Source organism: Peromyscus leucopus, chromosome 15 (genome assembly GCF_004664715.2).
Source record: "Peromyscus leucopus breed LL Stock chromosome 15, UCI_PerLeu_2.1, whole genome shotgun sequence".
NCBI classification, from domain to species: Eukaryota; Metazoa; Chordata; class Mammalia; order Rodentia; family Cricetidae; genus Peromyscus; species Peromyscus leucopus.
In genome coordinates this window covers 63,343,388-63,364,909 of record NC_051076.1, presented here as the reverse complement: position 1 = coordinate 63,364,909, position 21,522 = coordinate 63,343,388, and the positions used below count along the sequence as shown (strand labels likewise).

Below are 21,522 nucleotides of genomic sequence, written 5' to 3'. Positions count from 1 at the left end.
GGATGGATAACATTTGGGACTGGGCAAGTGTATGGGTAGCTCCCTTAAACTAAAGCTGTGTGATGCTTTTATTTGCAAGTTGATTAAGTGATTTTATATTAAAAATGTATTTCAAATAACATTTAAAGTTAGAATATATGAAAAAGAAGCTACCTGTGTCACTGCAGAGGGAGACCAGACTTTGACTTTTTCAAGAAAATTCTTTCCTTCATTTAAAAAGAAACATAGGCTGGAGGTGGTGGCATACGCATATAACCCCAGAATTTTGGAAGGGCAGGAGGACTGCAAGTTGAAGTCCAGCCTGGGCTACAATGCAAGACTATAATAAATATCTCACAGTACACTCTACTTTTCCTTAGTACCCCATGATGTTGCAAACACCCACTACACTTACAGCAGCCATGTGACAGCAGTTTTAAGCGGCTGTGACAGGCCGGAGAGACACTTTAAAAGCAGGGATATATTTGGTTGACAGCTTCAGAGACTGCTCACCTCATGGTGGCCAGAAGGAAGAGAGGGAGCAAGGAAGGGGCCATGGGCAAGCGATCTACGTCTCCCATCAGAGTGAACATCTCTACCCCTTCCCAAAAATGCCGCAAAAACTTGAACTCAGGAACTGATGAATGCACTGAGGATGTCAGAGCCATTAGAGCCTGGCTATCTCAATGGCTTGACCCACTTCCTATTAACCAAGCCTCTAGTAGGTAAACTTTCTCAAATTCATCATGTCTGATCCATGGTGGTTACGCATTTATAAAAGTAGGAATCTGGGTCCCCATCTCCAAGGTCAAGGAACATTATAGAAGAGGAGGTGGGATAAATCCAAGTGCGGGAGGATGGGATGGAGGAATAGATGTGCACACCTCTAATCCTAGCACCGGGACAGCAGCAATAGTCGGATACCTGCGGCTCACTGGACAGCCAGCCTCATCAGCGATCTTCAGGCAGAAGAGAGGCCCTGTCTCTAAAAGCAAGATAGAAAGCTCCTGAGCAATGACATACAAGGTTGACTTCTGGCTTCCACATGCCTGTGCACACATGTGCACCTCCCCCTACACACACACACACACACACACACACACACACACACACACACACACACACAGTAGCCCTTGAGAATGAGTTGAATGAATGAAATGTGGTGTGCCAGAGTGTGTACCATACTATGAACAAAATGAGGTAAACATTGTATTGTAACATATATTTGCTCATGTGGGGTATAACATTGTGAAAAAAAAAAACTAGGAAGAAACCAAAGAATTAGCTTATGACATGTCATAGTTAAGTTTCTGTCAACTTGATGCAAACTTAGAAAGAGGGAAGAAGAAATGTCACTTGAGAACTTGCCTCCACAGATTGGACTGTGGACATGTCAGTGGGTCCTCTTCTTGATTAGTGTGGAAGGATACAGTTCACTGTGGGCAGTGCCGTCCCTGGGCCAGCATTCCTGGGTTTTATAAGAAAGCAGGGTGCGAAAGCCGTGGGAGTAAGCTAGTTAGCAGCATTCTTCCATGGCCTCTGCTCCAGCTCCTGCCCTAAGCACTTGCTTTTTCCCTAGAAATGAAACTATCTAGGGGAATAAAGGGGACTCTGGGCAGGAGGAAGTGTGAAAAGCGGGGGTGTGTGTGTGTGTGTGTGTTTGTGTGGGAGGAATATGCATAGAGTATTTGCACGCATGTGAAAGGTTCCTGAGTAAAAGGAATGTGTACAATGAAATTTTACAAGGCCAATAAATAAAAATTCAAATAGCAACATGGGTGAAATCTCAGGAATATTGTGCTGAGTGAAAGAAGCCAGAAGTGAAGAACTCCACATAAGACATCTAGAGTGTGTAGCTAGAGTTTTCCTGGTCCTGCCTGGCCCAAGGTCAAATCTTTCTCACCCGCCAGTCCCACAGCTGCTCAGACCCAACCAAGTAAACACACAGAGACTTATATTGCTTACAAACTGTATGGCCGAAGCAGGCTTCTTGTTATCTAGTTCTTATATCTTAAAATAACCCATTTCTATAAATCTATATCTTGCCACATGTCTCGTGGCTTACCGGTATTTTAACATCTCATGGCGGCAGCTCGCAGCGTCTCTCTCCCTCAGCCTTCCACTTTCCATAATTCTCCTCTCTCCTTGTCCTGCCTATACCTGCTGCCTGGCTACTTATGATTGATTATCAATCAATCATCCACAGCAAGAGTGTGCTTAGAAATAAAGACAAATCTTTGGATTTACTTCTTTGCTGTGGTGAACTTTTTCATCAAGTCCTTCTGTGCTTTCTTTGGGGATGGTCATCCCTGCTTCTCTAGTGGGCACCGGTGTTTAGAATAAAAGTTTGACAGAGTGGGAGGAGTCAACGAGGCTCCACCCCTCCTGGAGCGGCCACAGGCACTTCCTGGTGGCTGGGGACAGAAGAAGCATTATCTTCAGTGTTAAAGCCACTGGTAAGTTGCACACGCTTCTGTAAACAACCCTTCACTCGTGATCTTGTAAGCAACCTTAACTCAGGGGGTCACCAAAAGCAAAGTAGAAGGCTGGCTGCTTGGGAAGAGAAAGGGGTTCAGTGGGAGGGGACGAAAGATGAAATGAGGGAACATGGTCAAAATATGTTCTACATGTGTATGACAGTGTCACAATGAACCCACGATGTATAATTAATATATGATAATAAAATACAGATGGATGTGTTGGCAGTGCGTGTCTATAAAATGGTATTTTGTTAGGGGGTGCTGAGTGTGACACACACACACACACACACACACACACACACACACACACACCACGGGAAGGTGGGAGGACCACTTGTGGGTGTCAGTTCTCTCCCTTCTACCACGTGGATCCCAGGGCTCAGACTTCATCTTTGCTCCTGAGCCATCTTGCTAGTCAGAGGACTGCTTCTGCTAAATGTTCTTGCTGAGAATCCTTCCTAACACGCAGTGGGGTCATTGTGCTGATCCTGGCCCTCCTTCCTTTTGCTTCGTCTCCTCAGTGCAGTCACTAAGGCAAACTGTGAGGTTCCGTCTTGCATGTGTTCCCTGGTCCTCATCTCTCACCTGTGAGTGTGCTAAGGAGACGGCGTCCTCTTCCTGTTCCAGCCTTAGTTTCCTGCATGGACGGCCTGATGTGAGCTCTGTCTGGGCATGAAATTCAAAGGTCTCCCTGATCCCCTCCAGGACATCGCCCATGGGTCCTCTCAAGCCAGCGGTTCTCCTTGAGCATTAACACCATCCTCTGTGGCCTTATGAGTCAAGTACTAGAAGCCTTTGCTTTCTTAGCAGCAACATTAACTTTAAAACGATTAAAAAGAAAATAAGAGAAAAAGAATAAAGAAAGGGAGGAAAAAGGAAGAAAAGCAGCCCAAGAATTTGGAAATATGTGCTGCTCAATTTTAAAGTGCCTTCATTTTACTTAAAAAAGTCACATATATTATAAAACACATTATATATAAATATACAACATAAACATTTTATATACATATATATGTAGTGTTTGGAGGCCATGGTTTATGTCAAAAATACAGAATCTTTGTCTTGGTTTTGCTTTTTTGTTTTTGTGTGTGTGTGTGTGTGTGTGTGTGTGTGTGTGTGTATGAGAGAGAGAGAGAGAGAGAGAGAGAGAGAGAGAGAGAATATGAGGGGTGCATGTGCCCCAGTGAACATGTAAAGGTCAGAGGGCAGCCTCACCTTGGGTGTTGGTCCTCACTGTTCACTTTGTTCAAGGCAGGGTCTCTTTGTTGTATGCTGCTTTGAGCTGCAGGTTGACGGCTCTCATTTATCTAGGCATTCTCTAGCTTCTGCCTTCCATCTCCTAGGAAGAGTGAGATTACAGACACATGCTGCTGGGTCTGGCTTTACCTGTGTTATGGGGATCTGAACTCAGACTCTCAGGCTTGTTCAGCAAGCTCTTTACCAACCAAGTCGGAAGTTAGGTTTTAGTCTACAGCCTATGATGGCCTTACATTTACTATGTAGTCTAAGCTGGCTTTGAACTCAAGACAATCCTCCTGCCTCAGTCTCCTGAGCACTGGGATTGAAGGTGTGAGTTACCATGCCTGTCTCAAAAATACAGAATCCTGTGAAAGGATGATCAATACTGAGTTAATAAAGTAGGTTTCCAAAGTGTGATAAATATTGTGGTGGAAGGTAAATAGAATAGAGAATCTGGTGGCCATCAATGGATCAGCAATTCTTATATTTTTTAAGAAGGAATGGATATGTCATATTTGAAGATTTGAGTGGTAGATAGATGTGTGTTCCTACACCATTTTCTGTTCTTGCCTGAATGCATGGACTAGTTCACATTTTCTGTCTTTTCCTTTTAGGTAGGGTCTTCTATGACCCAAACTGGTCTTGAATTTGCTATTTAGCCAAGGATGACATTGAACTACTAATGATCCTGCCTCTATCTCTGCCTGCTGGGATTATAGGCATGCACTACCATGCTCAGTTTATGTAGGCTGGGGGTGGAATTCAAGGCCTCATGTATTCTAGGCAAGCACTCTGCTTAGCTACAACCCTGGACACCCCCCCCCACACACACACAAACACATAAACACAAGATCATTATTAAAACTTGTTCCATTGTGCTGTTTGTTTGTATATTTGTGACTGCACTTTACTATGTAGCCCATAATAGCCCCAAACTCACTATTGGTCTCGGTCTTCAGAGTGCTGGGGTTACAGGTGTGTGCCATCTTGCCCAGCCTGGTGTGGTGGTTTTGTTGCTGTTGTTTCTCTCTGTCTCCTTCTCTTTCTCTCTCCTCCCCCTCCTTGAACTATTGATATCTTACCAAAAAACAGCAATAAAACAATTTTGGAAAGTGAAAGAAGAAACTTACCCAAAACATGGAGCTGAGAGATACAGATTGCATTTAACAGAACAGGAAGCAAAGGTTGCTATCACAGAAGTTACAAAAAGTGAAGTGGGCTTCCTAAAAACGTCAATAGGGGAACTAAAAGTACTGCGCCATCCGTGGTGAGAGGAAGGGGGGTGAGTGGACTGAGCTCTCATCTAACAGATCAGGAAGGAAGTCTTGACCAGATAACATCTCATCTCGATAAATAAAGAGGGGGCAATAATGTAGATGTATTGCTTTGCGATAGGGAAGCACCACTCAGAAGAATTAAACACTGTAGATGCTAAAACATCAGACTTGCTCCAAGGTTTAAGTAGAAGGAAAAGTGTGGATTGAAGACAGGAGGGAGCAGCAGCATCCTGCCTCTCATGGGCAGCTCTTCAGCACCAGGTTTGGTTTTAGTTGAGACAAGGTAGCCTTAGCTAGCCTAGAACTCACTATGTAGATCAGGCAGGCTTTGGAACTCACTGTGTAGACCTGGCTAGCCTAGAGTTCACAGACAAGTAGCTATCTCTGCCTCCCCAGTGCTAAGATTAAAGGTATGTGCCACCACACCGGGTCATGGACATTCTTATAATTGTGTGTCTGTTTGATGTTGACACAGGCTTGTCAAAAAAATGTAGATTTATAAAAATGTAGAGTGAAAAGTTGTTTTTAAAAAAACTGTAGAAGGAAAAAGAGGGTTGGGGATATGGATCAGTAGGTAAAGTGCTTATAACACAGCATGAGTTTGATTCCTCCAGAACCCAGATTAAAACAAACAAACAAACAAACAAAAAAAAAAAAAGTATTGGTCAACTGGTAGAATAAAGGCCATTGCTGCCAAGCCTGATGACCTGAGTTCAATCCCCAGGACCCACATGAAAGAAGGAAAGAACCAACTCCTCTAAGTTGACTTCTGACCTCCTTATGTGTCCTGTAGCATACATATGCTCCCATACAGTAAACAAATTAAAATGTAATAACAAAGAAAGACAGGTAAGGTGGTGTACACTTGCAACCCTGACACTGGGAGTTGGGGGGGAGGTGGGAGGGTTGGGGAGGGGGTGGAGACAGGAGGATCCCTGAGGCTTGCTGACCAGTCAGTGCAGTTGAATTGGTGAACTCCAGATTCAGTGAGGGATCTTGTCTCAAAAACTATGGTGGACTGCAACTGAGCAAGACCTGTCAAGGTCAGCCTCTGGCCTCTACATGCATGTGCATGTATGTACACATACAAAGAAAGAAGAGGAAATAAGAGTGAGGATGTGGTCAGTGGCGGAGTACTTGCCTAGCACAAGTGAGATGTGGCTCAGTCCCCAGCACCCTAGAGAGGATATTTTCACCTCTAATGTAATAGGCCATCAACGTAAGAAACTACGTGTTTTCTGACTAAGTTACTGTTCCCTTCTTGAGCTATGTTGCATGCTGACTAATAAATTATTTACACCTTTGCCTTTTTACTACATCCTGAAGCTAACCTGTCTACGCTTTCCTTTCTGTTTCTTTTTGCTCTTTGCAAACATTGTAGAAACCATTTCTCCTTAAACTTGAAGATGATGTGGCCATGTGTGAAACGCTTTTTTTATGATAAACTGTCTTGTGAGACAGGGTAGTTTCCCATAATCAGCTAAGGTTGGAATGTGCCTGAGATAAACACACAGAGAGGAAAGCGGGCGCTGGAGGTTGAGGAGCGACTGTCATGGATTAACATTGTTTGTTCTATTGGAAGACAGCAATTTGTGGGAGTCAGCATTTTCCTGCTACTATGTGGGACCTGGGGATCAAACTCAGGCCATCAGGCTTGACAGCAAGCACCTCTAATCGCTGAGCCATCCTGAAGCCCCTTTTCAGTCTTTCTCACCCATTCATTCATTCATTTTATTATGGCACTGCAAATCAAACTCAATGCTTTGTGCTTTGCTAGGTAAGCTCTCTGCCACCGAGATACACCCTCAGCTCCAGTTTGTCCTCTCAGTCCCCAAAAAACACTCTTTCTTTTCTCACGTACTCCGAACTGTAGAATTGTTCACCATTCAATCTGTTTTCTCTATCATTTGAGTTTTGTGTTACTATTAAAAAGGCCATGGTCATGGTGAGTCCTGGGGGACTTCCAAGATGGTTCAGTGAGTAAAGCATTTGTGGGTAAACCACAGAAAAGCTAGCCCCAGTAGTTTGGGACCGTAACCTCATCACTCCCACAGCAAGATGGGAAAGCAGAGACAGATGAACCTAAGAAGCTCTCCAGCCACCCACCTTGGCGTGTATATAGACAACAAGAAACCCTGTCTCAAACAGAGTGGGGGGCAAGAGCTGACACCTGAGGTTATCCTCTGACCTTCACATGCAACTAAACACACACACACACACACACACACACACACACACACACACACACACACACACGTCTACATTCTTAGTAGTTTTGTAATTTGCTTTTGATTCTTGTGCTGGGAATCCATCAAACAAACCTAGGACCTCATGCAGGTAAGTAAATGTACTCACTTTAGTGCTAAGCTCTGCCCCCAGCCCTATAATTTTCTTTTTCTTTTTTTTAATCATAGACTTGAACTTGTGGGTCAAGCCTGCAATTCCATTACTTTGGAGGCTGAGGCAGGAGGACTGTCATGAGTTCAAGGTTATTATACTATCCAGAGTAAGTTCCAGGCCAGGTTGGGCTGCAGAGCAAGACTCTGTCTCAAAGGGGGAAAAAAGGTTAAAAAAAAAAAAACAAGAAAAAAAACCCCTCAAATACAATGTTTATGCTGCTTATTCGAGTGTCACTTGCCTGTAATCTGGGAGGCTGAGGCAGGAGGATCTCAAGTTCAAAGTCAGCCTGAGCTATGTAGTGAGATTCAGGCCGGCCTAGTTGATATAGAGAGACCTTGCTACTAAATAAATAAATATAAAAATACGTTCAAATGTTTGATATTTCTGAGTTTTTCATGGTCTGTGGTAATCGGGTTGTCGTGAAATTTCATTTCATGATTTACCACGAAAGCTTTGTGGAATATGAAACACATGTGGGTGGGTGTGCTCATCAGAACAGTCTCTCTGGCAACCCAGTCTGTCTCCCTGATGTGTTGCCTACCCTAAACCACACTCTGTTATTGGCTTTGCTATCTGGCCAGACAAATCTTACCTTCTTGTAAGACCTTTTCAATAGTCAATGAACAAATGCCAAGCCATTTGTTCAAATGCATACATCAGTTCAATTCAGAGAAGGCCCCCAAGCTCCTCGTCTGATTGCTTAGTCATTTCATTTAACAGGTTTTCATTGAGCAGGAGGTGTATCTCAGAGATGGTTCTCACTCCTGAGCGTCTCTCAGAGAGGGAAGTATAAAAGTCTGTGTCCCTGCAGAGCTGACACATACCGAACATTATTCATTTCCATGCGTGCAGGTCTTCCACCAAACTGGAACTTTCCAAGTAGGCTAGGCTGGTTGTGAGGAAACCCTAGAGATCCCTCCGGCTCTACCTCCCCTGTGCTGAGACTGTAAGCACACACCACCACACCAGATTTTTTTTTCTGTGAGTTCTAGGAGATGGAAATATAGTTTTTGTGGGCCAGTGAGAAGGCTCAATAGGTTAAAACTCCTGTTGCCAAGCCCAACGACCTGAGTTCGATTCAATTAGGAGAGCACAGACTCAGCAAGTTGTCCTCTGAGGTCCACACACATGCCCCCTCCTCCTCCTCCACGGGCCCCCCTCCAATTTTAAACAAAATAAATACAACAGTTTTGTTCTTTTTTTTTTTTTTTTTTTTTTTTTTTTTAAGAAATAATGTTTTTGAGCTTTCGAGGCAAGCACTTGACTTACTGAATCATCATGTCTGTTGGCCCCTAACATTCATTTTCAAATACATACACCTCAACATATCTCTGCTTAAACCAAGAAATAAATTTTAGGTATTACTCCAACCTAATTGGAATTCCCTATATTCATAGCTTCTTTTCCTTGCACATATTTTTTAAACACTCTACAGTTTTGTTTCTCTTTTTTATGCAAAGCCGTTCCCCCCCCCACCCCCCACCCCCCCACCCCCCCCACCCCCCCACCCCGCTTCTTCCATGTTCATCTTCTAAAAAACCCACTTGTGAGAGAATTCCTTACTAAGGAACGTAGGACTTTATGAACAAAGCTAGGTCATGAAAACCAAGGCCACCATTAAACTAGGAAAAAAATGTGCATTTTCTCAAATATTTATTCAAATAAAATATCTATTACACATTTTGCTGCTAAAATTAGTAATTAATGTCTACTCGGCATTTCTTTCTTTGGGGAAACTTTCCAGAACTTCTGCTTTTTGAGTTTCAGTTAGAAGCATGTTGATTTTTATTTTGACATATGATATCTATGATAAGTGTTGTACCCCATTTGTCATTATCACTACATTATTCATTTTATGAATTAAGGGTAGTTGGCCTCTACTGTCAGCTCTCAAAATAATTCCAAGAGATTGGGTAATCCTTGCCAAAATTGATACTGGAGTGGTGAGGGTTAGAGCCTGGCCCCTGGCAGCTCTAACAAACCAGACTCAATCATCCATCTTCAACAGACCAATTAAGCAGATAAGTGATAGTGAAAAGCAGAGAAAGGAGATGCAGTCAATGTGGTCACATTGGAACCATGAACAAAGAGGTCCAGTGATCCATTCACAAGTCCATCTTCAGGGTCTTGACCTGAGGTTTAGTTTTAAATAGAGGGTAGAAGATATACATAGCTAAGCAGTCCTGGACAAGGTATGGTCCTTCTGGTCACCCACCTATCAACATCTCAGCTCCAGATAGTTTTTGTTTGCAAGGCAATCTAACAAGTTGTCAGAACAGCAAGAAACCTCTTTCCAGAAGACAAGTTCCTCCTCCAGCTGGCACCAGGCTTCAACCTTTCCCTTCTCCTAGCATGAGATTGTCTTCAAAATTCCAATTTCTTGAGGATCTCTATCTCAATAGCCTGATAGCCAAAGGGAAGGGTACACATGTCTCTGTAGCATATCCACATTTCTGACAGTTGGAGTTAGAAATAATGTTGGGTTCAGAAACTGTAGATGTCTAATTCAGCTCCCACTCTTGCAGAATGAGTGATCTTGGACCAGCAAGGACAGTACTCTAAACTAGACTTCTCTGTCTGTCAATTGATGAGCATAAATTAGAACCCATGGCTTTGTCCATTTCACCCTACTATAACAGAACCCTACAGGCTGGGTGATTTATAAGGAAGAGAAATTTATTTCTCACAGTTCTGAGACTGGGAAGTCCATGATCAAGGCACTCTTAGGTTTGACATTGGGGAGAGGGCCAGATCTTTTTCAAGATAAAAATCTAGATGCTGCACCTCCAGAGGGGAGGGATGTTGTTCCTTACAGGGAAGAGGAGCTGGAGCAGAAGAGTCATTCCAAAAAGCCCTGTTCTATCAATATTAATCCATTGTGAGATAAACACCTCCTTTTACGTCCTACCTTCCAGTGCTGCCTTAGGGATCAAGCAGCCAACACATGAAATTGGAGAGGACAAAAAGATTTAGATTGAGGGCTGGGAATGCAGCTCAGTTTGCAGAGCGCTTGCCTAACATGTTCAAGGACATGGGTTTAAGCCCCAGTGCCAAATAAACCAGGAGTGGTGGCTCATACCTATAATGCCACCATTCTAGAGGTGAAGGCAGGAGAACCAAAAGGTTAGGACCACCCTCACGTTACAATAGTGAATTCGAGGTCAACCTAGTCTAGAGATGTCAGAGCCAAAGGCAAAAAGAAAGGAAGAAGGAAGGAAGGAAGGAAGGAGATTCAAACCAACAACTCATTTCACAGAATTATAAAAATTAAAATAACTAGAACATGTACTATTAGTAGCTTAATATTTGGCAATAATATGTATCAAATAAATTAATATTACTACTGAGCTATTTATTAAGGTCATGTGAACTAGGATGGTAGTGCACACTTGTGATCCCAGCACTCAGGAGTCAAAGGCTGGAGTATTATACAGGAACTCAAGGACAGGCAGGGGTACAGAGTGAGAACATATCTAAAAAAAGCAAAACAATAACAACAAAACTTGACTACAAAGAAGAGTGGTTTAGTCAATTGATGGGATAGGAGTGTTGTGAGGACATTTATGGCAATAAAGATTTTAGAACCTTCCTGGGAAATCTAGAAAAGTGCATCAGTCAGGTCCCCGTCCCTCCATCCCCCAAGATGACTTCCCCTCTAGAACTCTGAGTCAAAACCAACTCTTCCATAAGTTGCTTCTTCCATAAGTTGCCTTGGTTGTGGTGTTTTATCGAGCGCCAAAAGCTGAGTAGGGTAGGACACCGCAGAGCAGAGGTCCTGAGACCCTCTTAGACTGGAAGGGACACTGTCCTAGTTTGATTTCTGCTTCTGTGATAAAACACTGACTAAACGCAACTTGGGGGAAAAAGGATTTATTACATCTTACGGGTTAGAGTCTATCATCAAGGTAAGCCAAGGTTGGAGGCCAAGAAAAGAATCTGGAGGTAGGGACTGAAGCAGAAGCCATGGAGGAATGCTACTCAGGAACAACTCTTGACTTTCTCAGCCTGCTTTCTTATACCATCTAGGACCATCTGCCTAAGGTTGGCACTGCCCACTGGGTAGTGGGTCCTCCCACATCAATCATTAATCAAGAATATGTCCTGTAGACTTTCCTACAGGCCAATTTGATAGGAGCATTTTCCCAGTTGAAACTCTCTCTTCCCAGATGACCCTAGCTTGTGTCAAGTTAACAAAAGACTAACTAGTCAGGCTCACTTCTGCCTCCATGTTCCTGATGTAGGACAACAAGGCACAGTCCTACAGCTTGGAAGGAATGGAGCTGGTGTTTGGGCTTGACTTTCCACTATTTTGTTTAACCTTAGCAACATCCAATTTTTCATTGAATTAATGTTTTTCCCTCCACTAAGCAAGCTGTTTTGATGATCTCTATTGACACTAATGTTTGCTATTTGTCCCCAAACTGTTGACCAGTGAGGTATTTCACATAAGTAATTTCACCTAGTCCTCAAGGAGAAAACAAATTCATAGGTTTTGTTCTTGTTGTTTTGAGGCTTTTTGTTTATTTGTTTTGAGACAGGGTTTCATGTAGCCTGGGCTTCCCTCAGACTCACTTTGTAGTTGAGGATGTCCTTGAACTTCTGATCCTCATATCTATACCTCCTGAGTGCTGGAATCACAGCATGAGCCACCATGCTGGTTTGTGCGATACTGGGGATGGCTAAGTGTGCATTTTCCTCAGAGCTGTGTTAGCAGCGCCAAGTTCTTCTTAGTCCATAGCCACCAAAGGAACCAGAGCCCATCCATGTGTACCTTCTTTATTTTTGCATTGAGTACAGACTTAATTTCATTCATTAATTTTTAATTTTTTAAAATATTTATTTATGTATTATGTACACAGTATTCTGCCTGCATATATGTCTATAGGCCAGACAAGGAGGCTGTGAGCCACCATGTGGTTGCTGGGAATTGAACTCAGGACCTCTGGGAGAGCAGCCAGTGCTCTTAACCTCTGATCCATCTCTCCATTGGTGCATAGTCATTACACATGGAAGTAGGTTATAAGAACATATTCATATAAGTGTTGTCTTATAAGGATGTTTTCATACAGGTGTGCCATATAATTTGAGGACTTCTGGTTTTAAAATAACTGGTTTGAAAACCACTGGGTGGTTGTAGAAGGAGAACTCAGCTTTGAAGGGATGCCTGGCTCTCAGGCCCAGCACTGTTTCTTAACTGAAAGTAACCTGGGTGAGCTGTGTAATTTTTCTGAGTCTCCCTTTCCTAATCAGTGCGTAGTAGAAAATGATGCCAAGACTGGGGGTGGTGATGCCCTTGAGGCCATTGCTCCATTCACAACAGGAGTGAGTAGTTACTTAGGACCTGTCGGCTGAACAAGTTAATACCTTATGGGGAAACCACAGAGCTCAGCACCAGCTTAGTTAAAGGAACTGATCCTCCGTATTTTCCCAAGCTTTCTTTTCTGACTTTATCATCTTGCTCAATGGTGATACTTGCATTTCAATTCTCAGAAAGACATGAATTGGGGTGGATGGCTAAAACTTGGCTAGGAAGGGGGCCTGGGTGAGATGACTCAGTGGTAAAAGTGACAGTTGGCACCAGTCTGAGGACCCAGGTTTGATCATACCTGTAATCCCAGCACTCCTTCTGTGAGATGAGAGACAGAGACAGAAGAGTTAGCCAGAAACAGTTCAAGTATGCAGTGCAGAAAGACACTGGCTCATAACAACATGGAAGAGGGAACCTACTCCTGAAGAGTTGTTTCTGACCTACAAACACACACACACACACACACACACACACACACACAAACACACAAACACACAAACACACACACACAAATCTTTTTAAAAAAGATTTGGGTAGGGAACAGTAGAGAGGACTTTATTTTGCCCTCTACATATTATAATCATTCCAAGGAAAATACATGCATGTATTAATTGTTCAAATAGAAAAACGTATTAACTGAGGCTTCACTGTATATCCCGTGAATGTTCTTCTACCAGAATAGAGGTTTGTTTTGACTTCATACATCCAATTGCACTCTTCCCACTGCATATGTTTCCAATGATGTCCCATTTTCCATCTAATTGATATGCTTCTCTTTCCACCATGCACGATGTTCCAAAGGGTGCAACCCACTTCTCGGGTAGAAACGTCTTGTCTTTTTCAGCAGCTGCCTCACCCTCTGTCATCCAAACCTGTTATCTTGTGCAGAACCACACTGACTAATTTATTTATGCTGTTTATCTTATCTCACCGGGAAAGGTTCTGGTTACCACAGCTCCTTTCTAAGTCCTGCACACACACAGAGCTATTGTGTGCAGCTGGGCAGTGACCTTTGACCTCTCTGCTGCCTGAAACGCCCCTTTTGACAGCTATCAGCTTTCTGCCTGGGTCTTAGGAGATGGCTCAGTAAGTAATTAGCTTGCTCCACAAGTACCTGAGTTCAGATCCACAGCACACAGATAAAAACTGGATGTGGCTAGATGTGGCTGTAACCCCAGCTCAGGAAAGGCCGAGAATGAAGGATCCATGGAGCTCACTGGTCAGCCAAACAAGGCAGTTGATGAGCTCCAGGTTCAGTGAGAGACCATTTCAAAAAGTAAGATAGAGAAATGATAAAAAAAAAAAAAAAAAAAGATACTTGTAGTCAGCCCCTGGCCTCCACATGCATAGAACATTTACACTGCATACAACACACGGAGTGGGGGAGGAGAAACAGACAGACAGATACAGAAATGTTCACCCCATATACAGAGACACACACAGAGATACACACATGCACATCTCCCATGTACACACACACACAAACACAAACACACACACACACACACACACACACACACACACACACACACACACACGCAAAGTCATCCAGCCTCCACAATTTGTCTACAATAAAGTAAGTTGTGGCTAAGAAGCAAGTTTCCTTTCCTGATCCAGATCTCCACTCGATGGCCCCTCTTCATGACTCTCACCTCTGACCAAGGCCTGACGTGTTCAGGTTCTAACTTCCTTGGCCCAAGTACTTAACCCTGTGCTGAACTGTACCTGAGAGATTTTGTCTCTCAATTTAGCTCAAGTACTTCACCCTGTGCTGAGACTTTTGCTTCTTCTCCATTGATCTGAGTCAAGACTTCGTTTCTCCACTCATTGTTTACATAACAAACTGATTTTATCGTTCATTTTCACGAACTCAATCAGTAGCTGAAACTACCTTTGAAGATGTTTGAAAATGCACTTTTATTTCTGTGTGGTGTGTGCATGTGTGCTTGCTTGTCTGTATGTGTACCACACGTATGCAGTGCATACAGAGGCCATGAATGTTCTGAGGGTGTTGGATCCCCCAGAACTGAAGCTACAATATAAGAGTTTGCACAGATATACTCTCCAAGGTTTTTATGTCAATGACTCGGTTCACAAGTCTGTTACATTGTGTTGCTGGGATACTCTTTGGATTTCAAATACTACCCTTGAAGGAAGCATATATAGAGCAGTAGCCACAGGGAAACAAAGACAAGCTGTATACCTAGTTGGAATGTCAACCCACAAAACTGGACCACAGACCACTCACTCTCAGTCAGCACACACCCAGGAACGGTGACTCCTGAGGACACGTCTCAACTTCTGGTCTAGCAACAAATCCTCAGTCCTCCCTTCCTGTCACTCAGTAAGACTGGGACAGGGATGTCGTAGGACATAGATGAGACCATCTGCTGTGACTAGGTATGATTGCTTTGGCTCAGGTGGGTTCAGGAGAGAGCTGCAAACTAAAGACTAACTAAGATGCCTTCAGGGTGAGCCTGACCAGGATGAGCTTGAGCTGAACCAAGGACTCACAGGAAGGTGTTAGAAACACCTGGACCATAGTCATCCCTCCCCCAACCCAAGCCCCATACTTCTAAACATCCACATGCTCACTGGGTCTGGCAAATCTCAGGACCACATGGCCAGCTCCTGCAGAGCCTCAAAAAATAGGCAGACATCTGGAGTTCTTTATGTGAAGTCTCTGGTTTTCTTTCCTCCTCTCTCCTATCCTCCCCCTCCTTCTATGATTTATTTCATCTTAAATTACTTTTATGTGTCTGGGTACGTGCATATGAGTGTGGGCACCCATTGAAGCGAAAAGAAGGCATTAGATGCCCCTGGAACTGGAATTCACAAGTAATTGTGAACCACCTAATGTGAGTGCTGGGGACCAAACTAGGGTCCTCTGCTGCAAGCCACAGGAAAATGTAATGGAATTCAGCTACTATCACAAAAGCTAATACTTGGAAAGGGCAAGGACTTTTCTGAAGGTCAAGTCATGGTTTAAGAAGTGTTGGTGATATTTTAGCTTTTGTATATATATATATAGCCAATTCCTGCAATGCTTTTCTTGTATGCTATGTATACTTCCAAGAACATTTTATTGAAATACCTATCAAGCATCCAAGGCCAAATGATCTCCTGAATTAAGGTAAATTAAGCTCAGACCCTCCTTTCTTATACAGATTTAGTGGTGTTTATACTAACATTATAGACTTCTAACATTTACCTAACTACCTCTAGGAATGTAGTTTGAGCACATAAATTCCCCTTTTCTGATATATTAACTGATTTTAGCTCATAGTTGACCTCCTCCTTTAACCACTCCCTTTTTGGGTTGTAAAACAAAGCCTGATGGTCACTGCCTGAGGAAAATTCTTGTCTGCCTTTATGACCCTGTAAGAATTCAAGCCATGTGAACTTGCTAGGGCACTGCTATTGCATGAGTATATAACTATAAACCTCAGAGACTGAGAGAGGATTTTGACTGGAGAACTAGATGGAGAACTAGAAGAATGAGATGGAAGATGAGGAAGAGCCAGATGGGGAAGAACGAGATGAGAAAGACCAAGATGGGCCAGAACTAAGATGAGAGAATTGAGATAGAACTTAGAGGGGACAGCAGATAACTAGAAAGAAATCAGGCAAGAAAGGAGCTAAGTGAGAGAGCAAAATAGAACCTGATTAGAGAGAGAACTGACTCAGAAAAATAAAGTGAATAAATCAAGAGTTTTGTGTACGTAGATTTAACAGAGAACCCCTCAGATTACCCCCATGCCAGCTGTAGCCTCCTCCCCTGGACTCTGGGAGAAATCTCCATAGGGCAGGCATCTGAGGAAATTTCATTAGTCATCTGCAAGAGCTACTACTGCTGAATCATCTCTCCAGCCCTTATGTGAAGTCTCTGAACTTCAATGTTGACTCAAATAAGTTCAGAACAGTGTAAGACAACCATTTGCTCCCCATCCACAAGATCTTTCAGGCTATCAGTTTATGATCAAACCTTTCCAGATCCAGTTTCCTTGAATTTGTGCCCTTGCTGATAACAGTCTGAACACGCACTCTGGAAGGTAATTTATAAATTCTACACATATGCTCAAAACCTATGTTTTCTCCCTTTAGGAGCCGTGATGGATGTCCCACATTTCCCTGGGATGAAATCATGAGTGTGCTGTGTGTAGAGTTTCACAGCAGGGAGACCTTGAGACAGTCAGGAAGGTCAAGCAGCCTTCCTGCTTGCTCACCCCTGACACTCAAGCTCTCTGCTCCTATCACCAAAGCAGCTGCTATAAATAGTTCAGTCTTTCTTTTTCTGTGAAAAAAATTATAGGCTATGTCCTCCCTTGCCATTTTCTTTCTAAAGAGGTACCAACTTCATAATACTGCATATTTTTGTTACTTACTACATTTTTTTTAAAAAGCAAGATTTTATGGACAAGACTGGCTTCAACTCACTATGTAGCCGAGGATGACCTTGAACTTCTGATCCACTTGCTGCCATTTCCCCAGTGCTAAGATTACAAGGTGAGCCACCATCCCTAATTTATGCCATGCTGAGGATGGAATCTTGAGGATGGAACCTGGGGCTTTATGCATGCTAACCAAGCACTCAGCCATCTTAGCCACATTCCCAGCCCCATTTCATTGATTTAACATTTAAAAATGTGGATGTGGGGCATGTGGGTACAGAAGTACACAGTGCCTCTGTGGCAGTCAGAGGACAGCCCCATGTGTCAGTCCTCAGTAAGCACCTTGTACCTTTTGTTTGAGATAGGAACTCTCATTGACCTGGAGTTCTACCATCCTGGGCCAACTAGCTAGCCCTCTAGCTTCCGGGGGTCTGCTGGTCTCTGCCAATCATCTTGCAGCACTGGGCTTACAGTACTGAGTCTGGCTTCGTACACGGGGCCCTGGGGACTGAACTCAGATCCTCATGCTTTCAAGGCAAGCACTTCACCATCTGAGCTGATTCTGAAGCCCTAACTTTTTTTAAACTTTATTATCATTTAGATTGTTGTACCCAGAGTCCCCCAAAGACTTCCAAGAGACCAAATCTGATGCAAAAGCAAAGAGTCTTTTTACTATTATAAGTTAACTTGAGATGCCCCATTCATCTGATGCAGCGGCAGAGCAGGAGAGATCCTGAGTACCAATGGGGCAGGTTTTTATAGGGGGTAAAGGAAGGGGGCTTGGGGTCTACAGACGACATAGGAACAGACTCAGGATTGGTTTATGCGAGTGGCAATCAGGTTAGTAACTTTTAATTGGCTAGGGTTGGTCGGGGGTACAGTTATCCATTTTGAGGCAGGCCTGGACAAGTCCTAGGCTTTGTCCTTGAGCTGTCATGGAGGCTGGCTGGCCTAGCACATACTGCTGTGGGGAATGACTCAGGAGCCCAGGCTCTGTCCTTGACTCATGCACACATAGCTCTAAGTTGGTGAGGGGGTCCCAGACAGTAAACAATTGCCTTGAGCAGTCAGAGTACGTGCAGAAAGGGAGCTAATGCTTTTGTTCGTGGCTCTCCAAGAAACTGCTTGCTCAAGTCTCAGGAAACTGAAACTGAGGCCTGATCTCTGAGAGAAGACTGAGCAGCCTGTTATGGTGTCTGCTTGGTCCTTTCAAGATAAAGGCTTTGGGAAAGTATCTTGTAAGTCTTTTTTTCTGGTAATATTTAAGAGTGATTTCCTAGTAGCTGGAGAGACGGCTCAGCAGTTAAGATTACTGGCTGCTCTTCCAAAGGACCCAGGTTTGGTTCCCAGCACCCACATAGTGGCTCACAGTCATCTGTAACTGTAGTCCCAGGGGATCTGATGTCCTTTTCTGGCCTCCATAGACATTACATGCATGTGAGAAATTTTTTTTTAAAGAGTGACATCCTAGAACCAAGACAGGAGGCTTTGGTTTATGAGCCAGGCCTGTTAGCTCAACAGTAGAAGAACCAGAGTGGGCTGATGAATAGGGAAGTAACCAACGTCAGAATCCTCCACCACATTCAAGTCATATTTCCCAGAGAGGTATGATACTTCAGTGTCTTACCTCGTGGGTGAAGGTATCCTGAGCCCACAGATGGGAAAGGCAGAGGGTCCCAAACCTCAGCCTGGGCTCTCTCAGGTGTGAATCTGTGTAAATGAATTTATTATTATTATTATTATTATTATTATTATTATTATTACTATTATTATTATTTTGGTTTTTCGAGACAGGGTTTCTCTGTGTAGTTTTGGTGCCTGTCCTGGATCTTGTTCTGTAGACCAGGCTAACCTCGAACTCACAGAGATCCACCTGCCTATGCCTCCTGAGTGCTGGGATCAAAGGTGTGCACCACCACTGCCCGGCTCAGTGTGTAAATGAATTTAAGCTATTTTTTCCTATGGTCCTCTCAATTTTGATGGTTTTCTAGTGTCTAGATATCATTTTCCCCCATTCTGAAAATAAACCACAACTGTTTTGCCAATTAAGAAAAAGCAATTCCCCCCCACCCCACCGGGTGTCTTAAGGACAAGGAAAGACATCTGGGCATCTGTCTTTTCTCTACAGAAGGCTCCTTAAAGATGCAGGGTTAGGATCCAGAGGCAGCCCAGCCTTGTGGCAGCCCCTTTCCCCTTCCACAGACATGAACACAGACATGCCTCCCTAGACTAGACGTGCCCCTGCGGGGACCCTCCTGACAGGTGTCAATGCAGACAGTGATCGGTGGAGCTATTAGAGTGAAAACCCGGTGCAGACTGACTTCATCAACCTGGATCAGATTTCAGGGAGTCTAATGCCAGGAGGTTCATTGCCAGCATATTGAAAACAGTACAATTTGGGAAAAGGTTTCCAGGTAACAATCATTCCAATTCCAGCTGCACAATAAAGCTTAAGGTGTGACTGCTTAGAGACACCTTTACAATGTGACCGTGAGGGTGGGTTCTATAGCCCAGAGGCCTAGAATCTAGTGTGGTCTCTAACTAAGATAGAATAGAGGTCAGCAGGCCATAAAGTACATGTGACATCTCCCCTAAGGATGGGTAATGGTCTAGGGAGGGAAGAGTGTGGGATAATCATCCTGGGGACTTTGGGTGAGGTCTGCCTCTATAGCAAAAGGTGGGTGAGGTCTGCCTATATAGATAGCAAAAAGGTCGTCAGGTCATAACAAAATCCACACCCAGGCTTCTGAGGCAGGAAAACAGGTATTTTATCTCCTCCATTGAGAGGAGGGCCCTGTGTGTTTAACTTTCTTGGTCTCCCTAGTGATCTGTGTGCACCAGGACCTCTGTGCTTCCAATGGGCCTGTACTGAGATACTGTCTGAGTCTGTAGCTAACAGACTCCCAGGTGCCAGGATCTCACGTGGGCATGTAAATTGACATCAAAGGGGACATTGGTGGCCGCACATTCTGCACATCGCCTTCCCTGCCACTGGCCTGGGAGTCAGAGAGCTTGGCTGCAAGCTTGTACTGTGAAATCTCCCCCATCCTCGGCAGTCTCTGGGACTCTAGCTTCAGCCACATGGACCCAGTGTGAGGTCTAACTCTTCTCAGAGTCCATGCCATGCTGTCCCTTGCCATCTGTCTGTTCCACAGTGCTAACGGTCTTTCCAATAGCTTCCTCACCCCCCAGTATTCTAAGTGTCCCTTGAAGCCCCAGTGGGAGCCTCTCACACCCTCCTGCTATAGTCCACGCCCACTTTCCCTGCACTTCAACTATTAGTTTCTAGGCCGCCGTCATCGTCATCGTGTTGGTCATTCTGTAAATCAGGTCAGTTCTTAGTTTTCTCTGTAGCCTGGTGGCATTCAGGCCCCTCAGAGCTACTTATTCCACTTCCACGCAGTCGTGTTTTCCAGCTTCCAGATAGCTCTCTCTTTTTGTGACATTTAATCCCTAAAATATCCCTCCATTGAATAGTTTACATGGAGTTTCCGGAAAGCAAGACTATGGAAGTGCCTATCAAACCTGCTGTTTTTTTAAACAGCTCTCTCTTCTCATTTTCTATTCCTGTGAAGTGTATTAATGGCGTCATAATTCAGTCTAACTTATCATTTGTTTGTGGCATATCTGAAACTGACAGATGGCTACCCTTACAACGGTCTTAAAATAACACCTTCGAGAGCTGGAGAGATCGCTCAGTGGTGAAGGGTGCTTTCTATGCAATCATGGAGATTGGAGTCCAGATCCCAGCTGCCACATAACAAACCAGATGTTCAGTGTCTGCCTGTCACCCCAGCTCCTAGGGGCAGAAACAGGAGCCTCACTGGAGCTGGCTGGCTTCCAGCCCTGCAGAGACAATGTAAACTCGGGTTCAGGGAGAGATTCCACCTCAGAGGAATGAGCAGGGAGGAACAGAAAAGGATACCTGATGTTTTCCTCCGGGCTCTGAACACAGACACAAATGCATATACCCACCCACAAATGCTCACACATTCTCACAAATAAATACATCTTTAAAAACCCACAACCTTCCTTAACACACACACACACACACACATACACACACACACACACACACACACACACAGAGAGAGAGAGAGAGAGAGAGAGAGAGAGAGAGAGAGAGAGAGAGAGAGAGAGAGAGAGAGAGAGCTTCAATACTGACCCATAGAGAGAGACACATAATCATAAGTCAGGATTAACACGCCTGGGAAGATTCCTTGCAAGCACCCATGCGCTCTTGCTAAAACACAGATTGCATACCAGCCTTAATAAGAAAATTCTTCAGCCTGCACAGACTTGTGGGAGAGGGTTAGTCACACATAATCTCACACTCAGATCCACCAAGACAAGGGACACTACAGAACTTGCTGATTGCAGTTTTAATTCTACACAGCAGCTCGAAGCTGCAAACACAGGTGCTCACCAATCGCCATCAAGTTAATTAC

General features: G+C 43.9%; 1 long non-coding RNA gene across 3 annotated transcripts; it reads right to left on the bottom strand.

Moving 5' to 3' along the window:
* Positions 1–737: 737 nt before the first annotated feature.
* Positions 738–21,315, bottom strand: LOC114696931. 3 transcript variants are annotated; one of them, XR_003735084.2, is made up of 5 exons: positions 21,240–21,315; positions 18,702–18,784; positions 3,675–3,798; positions 3,045–3,278; positions 738–964 (listed from the first exon to the last, which is right to left on the bottom strand). It is a non-coding gene; the product is annotated as an uncharacterized LOC114696931 (long non-coding RNA). The 3 variants fall into 3 exon arrangements; XR_005093040.1 differs by having other exon boundaries at positions 3,045–3,125; XR_003735085.2 differs by lacking the exons at positions 18,702–18,784; positions 21,240–21,315 and adding an exon at positions 4,829–5,046.
* Between the last annotated feature and the right edge of the window lie 207 nt (positions 21,316–21,522).